Here is a 10,528-nt window from a genome sequence, read left to right on the forward strand (position 1 = left end):
GCACAGCAATGACCCAGGCCCTCAGCTATAAACGCCAGGCCTGCGTGGTGTTAGATAGTCTATTATCCCCAAAACAGGGACCAGGCTGGTCTGGTGGTCTGCTTTGTAATGAACATGTCTAAAAAATGTATCTTGTTCCCCTCAGCCCATGACTTCCCTAAAGGTAAACTAAGCCTTAGTACTCATGGTGGAGTCTACAATCTCTGTCTCATCCCTTCTTTCCCCAAGTTCCTGCCTACTATCTCACAACTGTTATTGACTTTTTACTTTGATTATACACAATAAATATGGGAGCATTTGAGAGACTCGTGGATTTGGCTCCCTAATCCCTCTCGCTTTCTTTCCTTTTTCCACAGTCTTGAGAAATTCATTCCGTGTCGGTAAGACTTCCGCCAGCCAGAACCCACAGTTCCAGGTGAGAAGGATGCAGGCTTTATACCTCCTACCCGAGGGAGAGAGAGGAGATAATTGAGATATGCTCCCCTGTGGTCCCTTCCTGCCCCAGGGCCACTCCAGTTCACCTGCAGCCTTCTGGCCTCTGCTCACAGGGCCTCTGTCCCAGGATTGACCGCAGCCTTTTATTCCCTTGTCAACATTCCCTGTGCCTTTCAGAGGTTGCTCTCTTCTCTGCAATTCAACCCTGGCAGATGTGATGGTGGTCAGCGTGCTGATGGGCAGTTACTTGGGGACTCCCAGGAGCCATGCTGATTCTCCTGAGTCATTCGGGGTTACAGAACTGTCAAGCACTGCAGGAAGCCCATTCACGTGAGTTCAAAACAGCATTACATCACTTTCATTTTATTTTTGAATTTTCAGTGGAGAAATTATTTGTAGCACACTGTTCCAGATTTTAGGCCGCCTGCTTTCCTCACCACCATTTCCTTGTTGGCTCTGGTGCTTGTTTTAAGAACCAGGTTTCTTCTCTGGTCATTTGTAGCAGCTGGGCTTGCCGAATCCTTGATTTGCATTTGAAGCAGAATGCTTCTTCGTGATGTCAAACTGATTTTCCTTATCATGTCTGAATATTTCTTGTACACTCAGCAACAGTTTCAAGTGAAATGCTCTTGTCCAATTTCGGGTAACTAATATTTGCTGATCTCCTGCTTTCATGCTGAAGGCAGTTTCTTCTTCCTGTAATAAATGTTAGCAATTTGCATTTACTATGGAAGGTACTAATCCGAGGTGCTTTTGTTCTTAACAGTTTTAATACAAATCACCCATTAAAATGTACAGCGGATTTTACTCTATGCCCAGAAATGTGCATCCCAGTCAATCTTAGAATATTTTCTTCCCCCCAACAGGAAACCCAGTACGCATAAGCAGACATTATCAACTTCCCCATCCTCCCCAAGCCCCAGGGAGCCACTCTTCTGTCTCTGTGGATTTGCCTGTGCTGAACATTTCATGCAAATCGAGTCACTTCATGTAAGTGGAACCGTCTATTTTGACTGACTTCTTTCACACTGAGTAACGTTTTCAATGTTTGTCCACGTTGTGGCCTGGGTCAGTACTCTATGCTTTGCTATTGCTGAATAATATTTCACTGTATGGCTGGGCCCCTTTGTTTACCCATTCATCACGTGATAGACATTTGTGTTGTTTCTGTTTTTTGGCTCTGAAAATTAATGGCGAAAAGTAATGGTGAATATTCCTGTAGGAGTTTTTATGTTAACATTTGTTTTCAGTTCTCTTACTTGTGTGCCCAGGAAGCAGAATTGCTGGATCATTCAGAAGCCAAATGTTCAACTCTCTGAGGACGTGCCAGGATGTTTTCCAAAGTGGTCACGCTGTGTTACATCCTCACCAGCAATGGCTGCGGGCTCCGCTTCCTCTGTGTCCTCATTAGTGCTTGTTAATCTTTTTTTGATTTTAACCTATTGTAGTGAATGTGAAGCGGTTTCTCCTAGTTGTTTTGACTTGATTTCCTTTAGAGCTAATGTTATTGAACACCGTTTCATTGTGCTTATTGGCCATTTGTATATTTTCCTTGAAAAATATCTTTTCAGATTCTTTTTTCATTTTTTAATTGAGTTGCCTTTTTATTGTTGAGCTGTGGAATTTTTTTTTTTTGATACACAAATTCCTTATCAGATAAATGATTTGAAAAAATTTTCTCCTGAGTGTTGTTTTTTCACTTTCTGGATGGTGTCTTTTGAAGCAAAGTTTTAAAGTTTAATGAACTCCAATTTATCTCTGTTTTCATTTTTCCTTGTGCTTTTGGGGTAATATTTAATATCTGATGTATTTTATTAAAACTTGTATATATAAAATAACTTAATTCTTAGGACCGTTCTAGGAGATGGGTGCGGTTGTTGTCCCCAGTCTATGCATCGGAGACTGAGGTGCAGAGAATTTGACTGACATATTAGTGTCAAAGCTACCCAGTGCTGTGGGAATTCAGACCCTCATGTTTTTCCCTAGCATCTGAGCTCAACACCACCATGCTCCAATCTTTCCAGGAAACGTTAATGAAAAAATCTTTACTTTTTTGATTTCTTGTTAGATTTTTTTCTTATTGGGGACCTCAAATTCTCATTTTCTTTTCGGATATCAGTGTCGATTTATTTTAGGTCTCATGTAGGGAGAAGCATTGCTATCAGTTAACTTCTTTATTACTCACTCTCCAGTGATGATTGTTGCTAGTTGATCTAATCAAGTCATGCTTAAGTCTTTCCTGCTCATGACACTAACAGCAGAGTCATGACTTATAGAATGCTCAAAGAAGAAAGTACTTGATTGATTTTATTTTGCCAACCAATCAAACCAATCAAATAAAACCCTGGTGTTGACACAGACTATAAGCCCTCCAAAATAGGGTCACTGTCTTCATTGTGTTTCATTTGTTGGGTCACAGTGTCTGGATAGTGCCTTGCTGTCCAGCAGTTTTGTGAGGATACGGTGCTCGTGAATCATTGTAAGGACAGAATTTTGACAACAGACTGTGTTGTTCATTTCATGACGGGAAAGGTAATATAGAATTACTGTTCAGATCTGTTTTAAAATTAAGCTTTGAATTTTGAGAATAGTTCAAGAAGCCATACAAAGCTCTTTTTCACTAATTTTAGATCTATCTTAGACACATTATGTTTACATAGCAGAGTAACTTATCAAGTAGATTTGACAAAGGAGTGTTATATTGATTATTTGTTTTAGTTGAAATATTCTACCAGGGATAAAGTCATAAGTGCCCATAAATGAACAAATATATTTGTATTTAAATGCAACATGGGAGCAGACTACATATGTTTCTATATAATATATATGACTGTGTGTTTTAATCTTTCTGTCAGTGTTTTAATAGTTTTTCAGCAATTTTGTAACTTTAGAATTCTTCTAAAAAATTCACCCCCAATTCTAGTGCAGTTTGTACTGTGTATCCTGTCTTATGCATGGGATTCCACTGTCCCCTCAGTGAGGAATTTCCTCTCCTATTGTGTTAGGAGCAGAGTTAAAGGAACTGTGATTTCTAGGCCTTTGCTCTCCATGTGTTTGCAGTTGGCTCTCAGTCACGATTTTCCCTTTCCAGAGTTTTCATTGTTAAATTAGAATTTCTGAAAATAATTATTAAGATGTTGCATTGGTCTCCCTAGAAACTTGACGTCTTTGTGCTTTTCAGTTTTCAATTTATGAAAAATGCAAATGCACTCTTGTTTTTAAGTTGTCCTTTTTCAATAGATATTTATCTATTAATTGATAGAATAATTTTTTCCCAATGAATGAATCGGTGTGCATGTTTTAAAGGATAACTTACTTTTTATTTTTCTTATTGTAACAGTAATATTCATTGTAGAGAATTTAGTAAATAAGGATTAACACAGTAATAACTTCACAATGGCCTCTAATCTCACCTGGAGATACAGTTGTAAGGTTTGAAATTGAGAATTATAAGTCCTCTCAAATTTTTCTTTTTCAAGTACGTATAGGTTACTGAGATCCTCGAATTCCCATATGAATTGTAGCAGCAGATAGTCAGTTTCTGCAGAGGAGCCCGCTGGGATTGTGATCGAGACCACGTTGAATATACGGATCGCTCTGGGGAGCACTGCCATTCCAAGAGCACTTTCTTTTGATAGGGGAATGTGTGTGGAGTGTCTGTCCTGGTATTTAGGTCTTCTTTAACTTTTTTTTTCAACAATGCTTTGAGTTTACAGAGTATTATTTTACTTTAATTATCTTTGCCTTTATATTGAGGACAAGTGTGCAAGGTACTGGGATCAGAAGTGTATTTGAGCCCCGCAACTTGCTGCCACCATGGACGCTGCACTCTTGCTTCACCCGCTGTACAATCTTGCACAGAATACGACCTCAGTAGCTCTCTCTTGAATGAATGATTATATGATTGTTGGATGATGCTTGAGAGTCCTTGTGATGATTTTTTTCCCCAGCCTTTCCCCAGTTCTTAACTATGCCCTTTCTCTTCCTAAACTCCAGCCTGGGTTTCAGCCTGCCTGTGGCATTGATTTTCCTTGTCTGTGGACTCTTCCTTTCACTGGTTCCCGATAATGTTACATGTGGGCTGTGGAAACTTGCTAGATGTCAAGAAAGAGCTAATCCATTGTAGTCCAGTATTTTTAGAGTTTGTTATTGTTTTATTGATTGAAATTAAATGAGGCTGCCCCCTGAGCCCTCCCATGAGCACTTTTGACCTTCCTACAGCTGATACTGCTCTAGTTGCTGCATGTGCCCTTTCCCCAGCCTTGATTTTGTAATTGAATAAGTCACCATCACTGGAGCCCTCTCTTTAAAAGATAAAGAGAACATTTGCTCCTTTTCCCTGTTTGGGGACTTCAATGAGATGAGATCCCAGATAAAGAATGGAGCCCCACCTCTTTCTGACCCCCGCTGTTTCCGTTCCTTTCTTCAGGGGAAAAGAGTACAATTCAACAGTATAAAGATTGATTGTGAGCTAATGAGATAGACAAGACAACCGATCATTTATTAAATAACCTTTCATGATAGAAACAAATGTATTATACACACAAACAGCACACAAAGCACTGTAGTACCATGGTTACAATCGTGGGTCCGAGTTCGTGTCCTGCTCTGGAGAGACCAGTCCTGTGAGATGGAGAACTGGTAAGTCGGCTTAGCCTCTCCAGAAATGGTTTTCTGTCCTGCAGAGACGGGGCTCGCTAGGTGTCCCCCCTGTAGAGGTGCTGTGGGGTGTAAATGACGCGCGTGGGCAGCCTGAGCACAGCTGTTCATTCCTCGTAAGTGCAGGGTAGCATAGCTTTTGCGGTGATGGCTTTATGACCGCCCCATGTAGACTGTCAGTGCTCTGAAGGGATGCCTTGTGGTTTGGAGATGGGATTCTCACTTCTGTAAATACCCAAGTATAGTGTTATTGGGTCCTGCTGATTTCAGTCTATTCTTTAGAAAGTACATATTGTAGATATATTTTTCAAGCATGCGTGCTTTTTTTCTTTTACTATTAAAGTTCTACCCTCTCATCTCTTGGTGTTACTTTTCATGGAATCCAGGAAACAGTCCTAAGCTACCTGCCTCTTCACACTTTTCCGTGGTGGTTTCCTTCCCTGATTAGAAGAGGGTTTTGCATAGGAAATTTTATTTGTTCCCCTTTTCTTGGAGTCTCTCTCTCTGTCTGCCCATCTCTCACCTCTCAATCTGTCCATTTCTCAACCCACTGCTTCTTCTGACATGTTCCAAAACGCATTTCAGGTAGCTTACAGAAGAACTGATACCAAATAAACAGGTGAGAAAATGGGGCCCAGTTCAGACAGTGAGGCTAGGAGGCGAGCCTGTGTGAGGATTGCAGGCGTGAGACACATGCCTCTGCCATGTGACTTCTAAGATCGACAGCAGCAGTGTGTTTCAAGCTCCCAGCAGACACAGGGAAGCAGGATTTGAGGGAGATGCTTACTGGCTGTGAAATAAATAAGTGACTTAGGAGAAGCCCAGCCTTTCCAGCTACTAAGGCTTAGGAGAATATTTTGAGTGTCTTCCAAAATCAGAGTATGGCATCTTTTCTTTTTTCAGAGTTCTATGTATAGTTGGTTACATTCTATACCTGGAAATTTCTCCAAAACTGCTTCCCACGTGAGTCCCATGGCTCGGGGATTGGGTGGTTCTGCTCATTGATGGGGGTTGGCCAGAAACAGAAAATGAGAGCCTCAAAGGGGCCTGGGATTTGTCAGTTATGTTTTGTCAGTGCTGTAGGGTTCAAGAAATGCTTTCACCGTTTCTCTCCATCTGAGGCGGCAGCGTAATCTCTTACCAGCATCAGGAGCTCAGGGCCACGGGATGGTGGGGGCTGACTGCACTGCCGTCAAGACAGCTGAGCTAGTCACTGCAGGTGTGGTTCTTTTACATACTGCATTTCATGTTCTTTACTAGAATGTTTCAACAGGGAGTTAATTAACTGAGTTAATTAACATTTAATAAATATGATCTTTGTTGAAAAGACAGTTATAGGCAGAATATAAGCTGTGAAGTCTTTAAAAACGGTTTCATTACTGAAATTTCATTTGGGGAGATACACGGTTTATCTTATATATGGCTCTCTTTTAAAGTAACAAAGAAACAAGACAGAAAAGGCAGAGGATGATTTCTGTTCTTCCTCTCGGCTTGCAGGTGCCCTCACCCCCAGTAGCATCAATCAAGACACCAGCACTGACACTGGCCGTGCTCAGAACTGCCTCAGCCCTGAAGACACTGCTGACAAATAGAAGGGGGCCACGCCCTGTTACAGCAGGTGCTCTCACTTTGTGGGTCCTTATGTAACTGCGTGGTGTTAATCAGGATCGCCCGTCCTACATTGTGTGATGCTGCTGCTTTGTCTCCTAGTTACTTGTTTCTCTAAGTATTCTTGTATTATTCTCCAATGCATAGTACTACACACCTAAAAATGCTTTTTTTCAGATGAAAAAGAATGTGCATTTAAAATAATAACTCTGAAAAAGGGGGCAAAAAAGGCTATCCTTGTCCCGCTATTCAAAGATAATAATTAACACGTTAACGTATATTTTCATCAGTGTGGATCACCTCTGTCATAAAAAACCAGAGAGCACTCTGTGACTGTTTACTGTGTGGACACCTCCATTTTCCATTCGGCTTTTTATATGTTTTTCTACAATATTCTATCTCCTCTGGCATGATTTTTGATGGCATTCTGTCTTGTGGAGGCATTGTCCATTTTACTTCGGACTTAAATAAACTTTTAAATTCCAAGTATACTTAACTGAAATACTGAAAAGAGAACTGTGGTGGTAGAGGAAGGCCCTACCTCCCTTCCCCTTATTTCCGAAGAGTAAAAACTGTTGAAAATTTGATATATATGTTTCATGACCTTTATGCCTATGACATACATATATACACACATATGAGAATTCCATGTATACGTGTGTGTATATATGCTTTATTTAAAAATGAGACCATACTATATGTTTTTCTGCAGCTCGCTTTAATCACTCAGGTGTATATCATAGACGTCCTCCCACTCCAGACTCACCCGGTCCTTTCAGATAGAGTGGAGGGGTCTCCTGATTTGCGGGTGTGGTCTCTTTCCCACGCACACCTTTGGTGAGAGAATGCTGTGGACAAGGCCCTGGACCACGGCGAAATGCCGGCTCCCTCATTGCTCGCAGCTCGTCGTGATTTAACGCATCATTGTCTTGATGGTGGACAGTTAAGTTTTCTCCATTTTCCACTGTCAGAAAGGATATTTGACTGGCATCCTTCTTGTACAGACATTCCTGTGATCTTTTATGAGTATTCCTTTAGTTAAGGCTTCTGGAAATTTAGTCCCTGGATGTGACATTTACATTCATCACAGACTCCATTCAAGTAACTCTAGAAATTCCTTCCATAGGGGAATGAAAAGATGCACAATTACTTATGTAACCAATTCTCTATTGCTGGATATGATTTCACTTCAGTTTTTCTTCCCACCATTGTAAACAGTGCTGTGTAAATGCCCTGATGGGTACATCTTTTTGGACTAAATTTGTTTTTTCCTAGAGGAAACGATTCGTAGAAGTGGTGTTGAGTCAGTGTGTACATACGTTTTTCAGAGTTTACATATCCATTGACATGTCGTCCTCTGAAAATGTCGCTCATGGTTTCTTCTCCCACAGATGGACACTAGATAGAATATCTTTTAAAAATATTTGCCAATATGATGAGCAAAAGTGCTTTTTCATTGTTTTAGTTTGCATTTGATGACCAGTGAGGTATTGAGCATTTTTCACTCATTAGCCATTTGACTTTTTTAAAATGAATGATTCCTTTTATCCTTTGCACACATTTAAGTGGGGGAGCTTCTTGTTGCTTTGTGACAGCTCTTTGTATGTTATGAACATTAACTTCTTGTCTTCAACAACATGTATCACAGAGCTTTTTCTTGTCATTTCTTGCCTTTCATTTTGTTTAGGAGGATTTTAATTTTGGTAGTGTCTCAAAATATTCTTATGATAATAAATGTATTCCTTATGTGTTTTATCTTTGAAATTATTCTTAAAAATAATTTCTTATACTGGAATAAATCTCCTCTGTAGGTTTTTTTTAATCTCTAAGATGGAGATGATAATAGTACTTGTTAATGTAAGGGTAAGTTGAGTTAATAAGAACAAAGTGTTGTATTTGCTGTTATTAGTACTTTTTTATATTTACATCACTGTCTGTAAATTATCTTGTGGTCCTTATGAGAGGAATAGTATTTATTCTTTCTAGGTGATTGTCTGATTGTCTCAGGACAATTACTGAAGTCATACTTTTCTCTTTGATTTGAAATCCCACCTTTACAAAATACTTATGTACACTAGAGTCTCTTTTTGAGCTCATGGTTCCCTTCTGTCAATCTGCCTTTCTTACTCCAGCACCATAACTTACATATTGTAAAAATTTATTTAATAATTGGCAGTCTGAATTTTTTTTCATTCTTTTCTTCCATCCCAAATTTTCTTGTCTAGTATTATGATTTTATTATTCCTGAAGAATTCCAAAATATTTTGTTCAAGTTAAAAAAAAATCAGATTGGAGTTGTCATGGGAGTTTTCAGTAAGTTTTGAATTATTCTGATGAGAACTTACATCTTTACAAAACTGCTTTCCTCCATGCAATTTGTTGATGTCTCTACATTCTCACCTCTTACTTTACCCCTCAGTACAGCCCTGACGTTTCTCCATTTAGAACATGGGCATTATTTTTTAACTTATTCCAGATTATTGTTTATGTTTTTGTCAATTTTGTAAGTGAAAATTTTTTGCTATTATATTTTTAAACGCTTAAAACTGAAATTTAGAAAGGAAGATTCGGTTTGTAAATACTCACTTTGTATTTTGTCATTTAAAATTGTAAGTATTAAGTAGTTGTTCCAGAATCCTTTCTTTTTTGTTTTTAAAAATTTGTGTCGAAGATTCTCAAAATGTTCATAGCTAAGTAGTATAGGTGGGGAGACAGATGGAGAGAGGTAGTGTGGCTCATGTACAAACTGTGAGCAGTTTCATGGCTGCCTTTAGGCTGGAGAAACCACAGAAGAGCCCAGGTTAGACAAGGAATGGCTTTGTATGCACTTGAAAGCCAGCTTTCCTGCCTGTATGGTGAAGCCTGGTGGGCGTGGCAGGTAGATGATCAAGGTCTGATCAAGGTCATTTGCTGCACAGAGCGCTGTGTCTGTGAGAAATGGTGACCATTGCCATGGCAAATGCTTGGTGCCAGGAACAATGCAGGGGAGCTGGGGAGCCTGTGTTAAGGATTTTCCAGTCCTGGGAGTGGGAAGATCAGACTCTGCATTCAGATCTGAGTTTGAATTAATCCTCTTTAGTTTACTGGACCTCTGACTTTTGTCAAGTTATGCATCCTGTTTGAACTCCTGCTTTGTTGTCTCTCAAAACAGAAGAATTACAGCCTGCTGCTAGAGTGTTTGATCAGGGTAAATGACTTGTGTCTATAAGATGCCACGTACAGTCACAAGCTCAGTGAGCAATGAGCTGTCCCCTCTTCTCCTGCAACTCAGTGCTCTATAAGTCATCAGCAGAAAGCGAGTCCCTAATTTGTATGTGGTGCAAGGAAGAACAAAACTAACGTCTTGCCTTTCCCTGGCAGTATTCTTACTTCTTTGCTTCATGTACGTCTTTCCTCCTTCACTCTCCCCTTTCACCTCCTCCACCAAGAGCCCGAGACTCTCTCAGAACACTAGATTCAAATTATTTAAATGGTGGCTCATTCCCATGAAATGACAGTGACTTAAAAAAACTGTACACATCCCAGAATTCATTGTATTTGATTTACACACACACACACGTGCACACACACACACACACACATCAGGCTACCTCCCATTTACTGAGGGAGAAGGGCCACTTTTTCTGAGTTTTCATTTACTCAGCGTGAGAGCAGTCTCTTAAGCAGAATTTCACCTGGCTTCGTGCATGGTTTTTTAAATTGGATTTCTGCTTTTTGTCCATAAAAATATTCTCCTATTAGAAGACAGGAAGTGGAGACATAGATATTCTGCTGAGATATTGGTGTTATCATATTTGAGTTTTAATGGACATAAGGCGGCATAGAG

The 10,528-nt window shown here is 39.8% G+C and overlaps 1 protein-coding gene across 4 annotated transcripts in view; it reads left to right on the plus strand.

The window, feature by feature from the left end:
* Positions 1 to 10,528, plus strand: part of LOC140692908 (uncharacterized) — a 417,598-nt gene that overhangs the window by 25,867 nt on the left and 381,203 nt on the right. Inside the window, exons 1-4 of one of the 4 annotated variants that reach the window (XR_012068511.1) lie at positions 5,812 to 6,057; positions 6,216 to 6,313; positions 6,592 to 6,712; positions 7,415 to 7,694. The exons of 1 other annotated variant lie outside the window; for it this stretch is intronic. The gene's annotated coding sequence lies outside the window, so the exon portion shown is untranslated. Of the gene's footprint in view, positions 1 to 647; positions 766 to 1,301; positions 1,426 to 1,685; positions 1,799 to 5,811; positions 6,058 to 6,215; positions 6,314 to 6,591; positions 6,713 to 7,414; positions 7,695 to 10,528 lie in introns of those variants that run through there. 2 more of the 4 variants (XR_012068510.1, XR_012068509.1) reach the window with 2 other exon arrangements.

Source organism: Vicugna pacos, unplaced genomic scaffold (assembly GCF_048564905.1).
Source record: "Vicugna pacos unplaced genomic scaffold, VicPac4 scaffold_19, whole genome shotgun sequence".
Classification (NCBI taxonomy): domain Eukaryota; kingdom Metazoa; phylum Chordata; class Mammalia; order Artiodactyla; family Camelidae; genus Vicugna; species Vicugna pacos.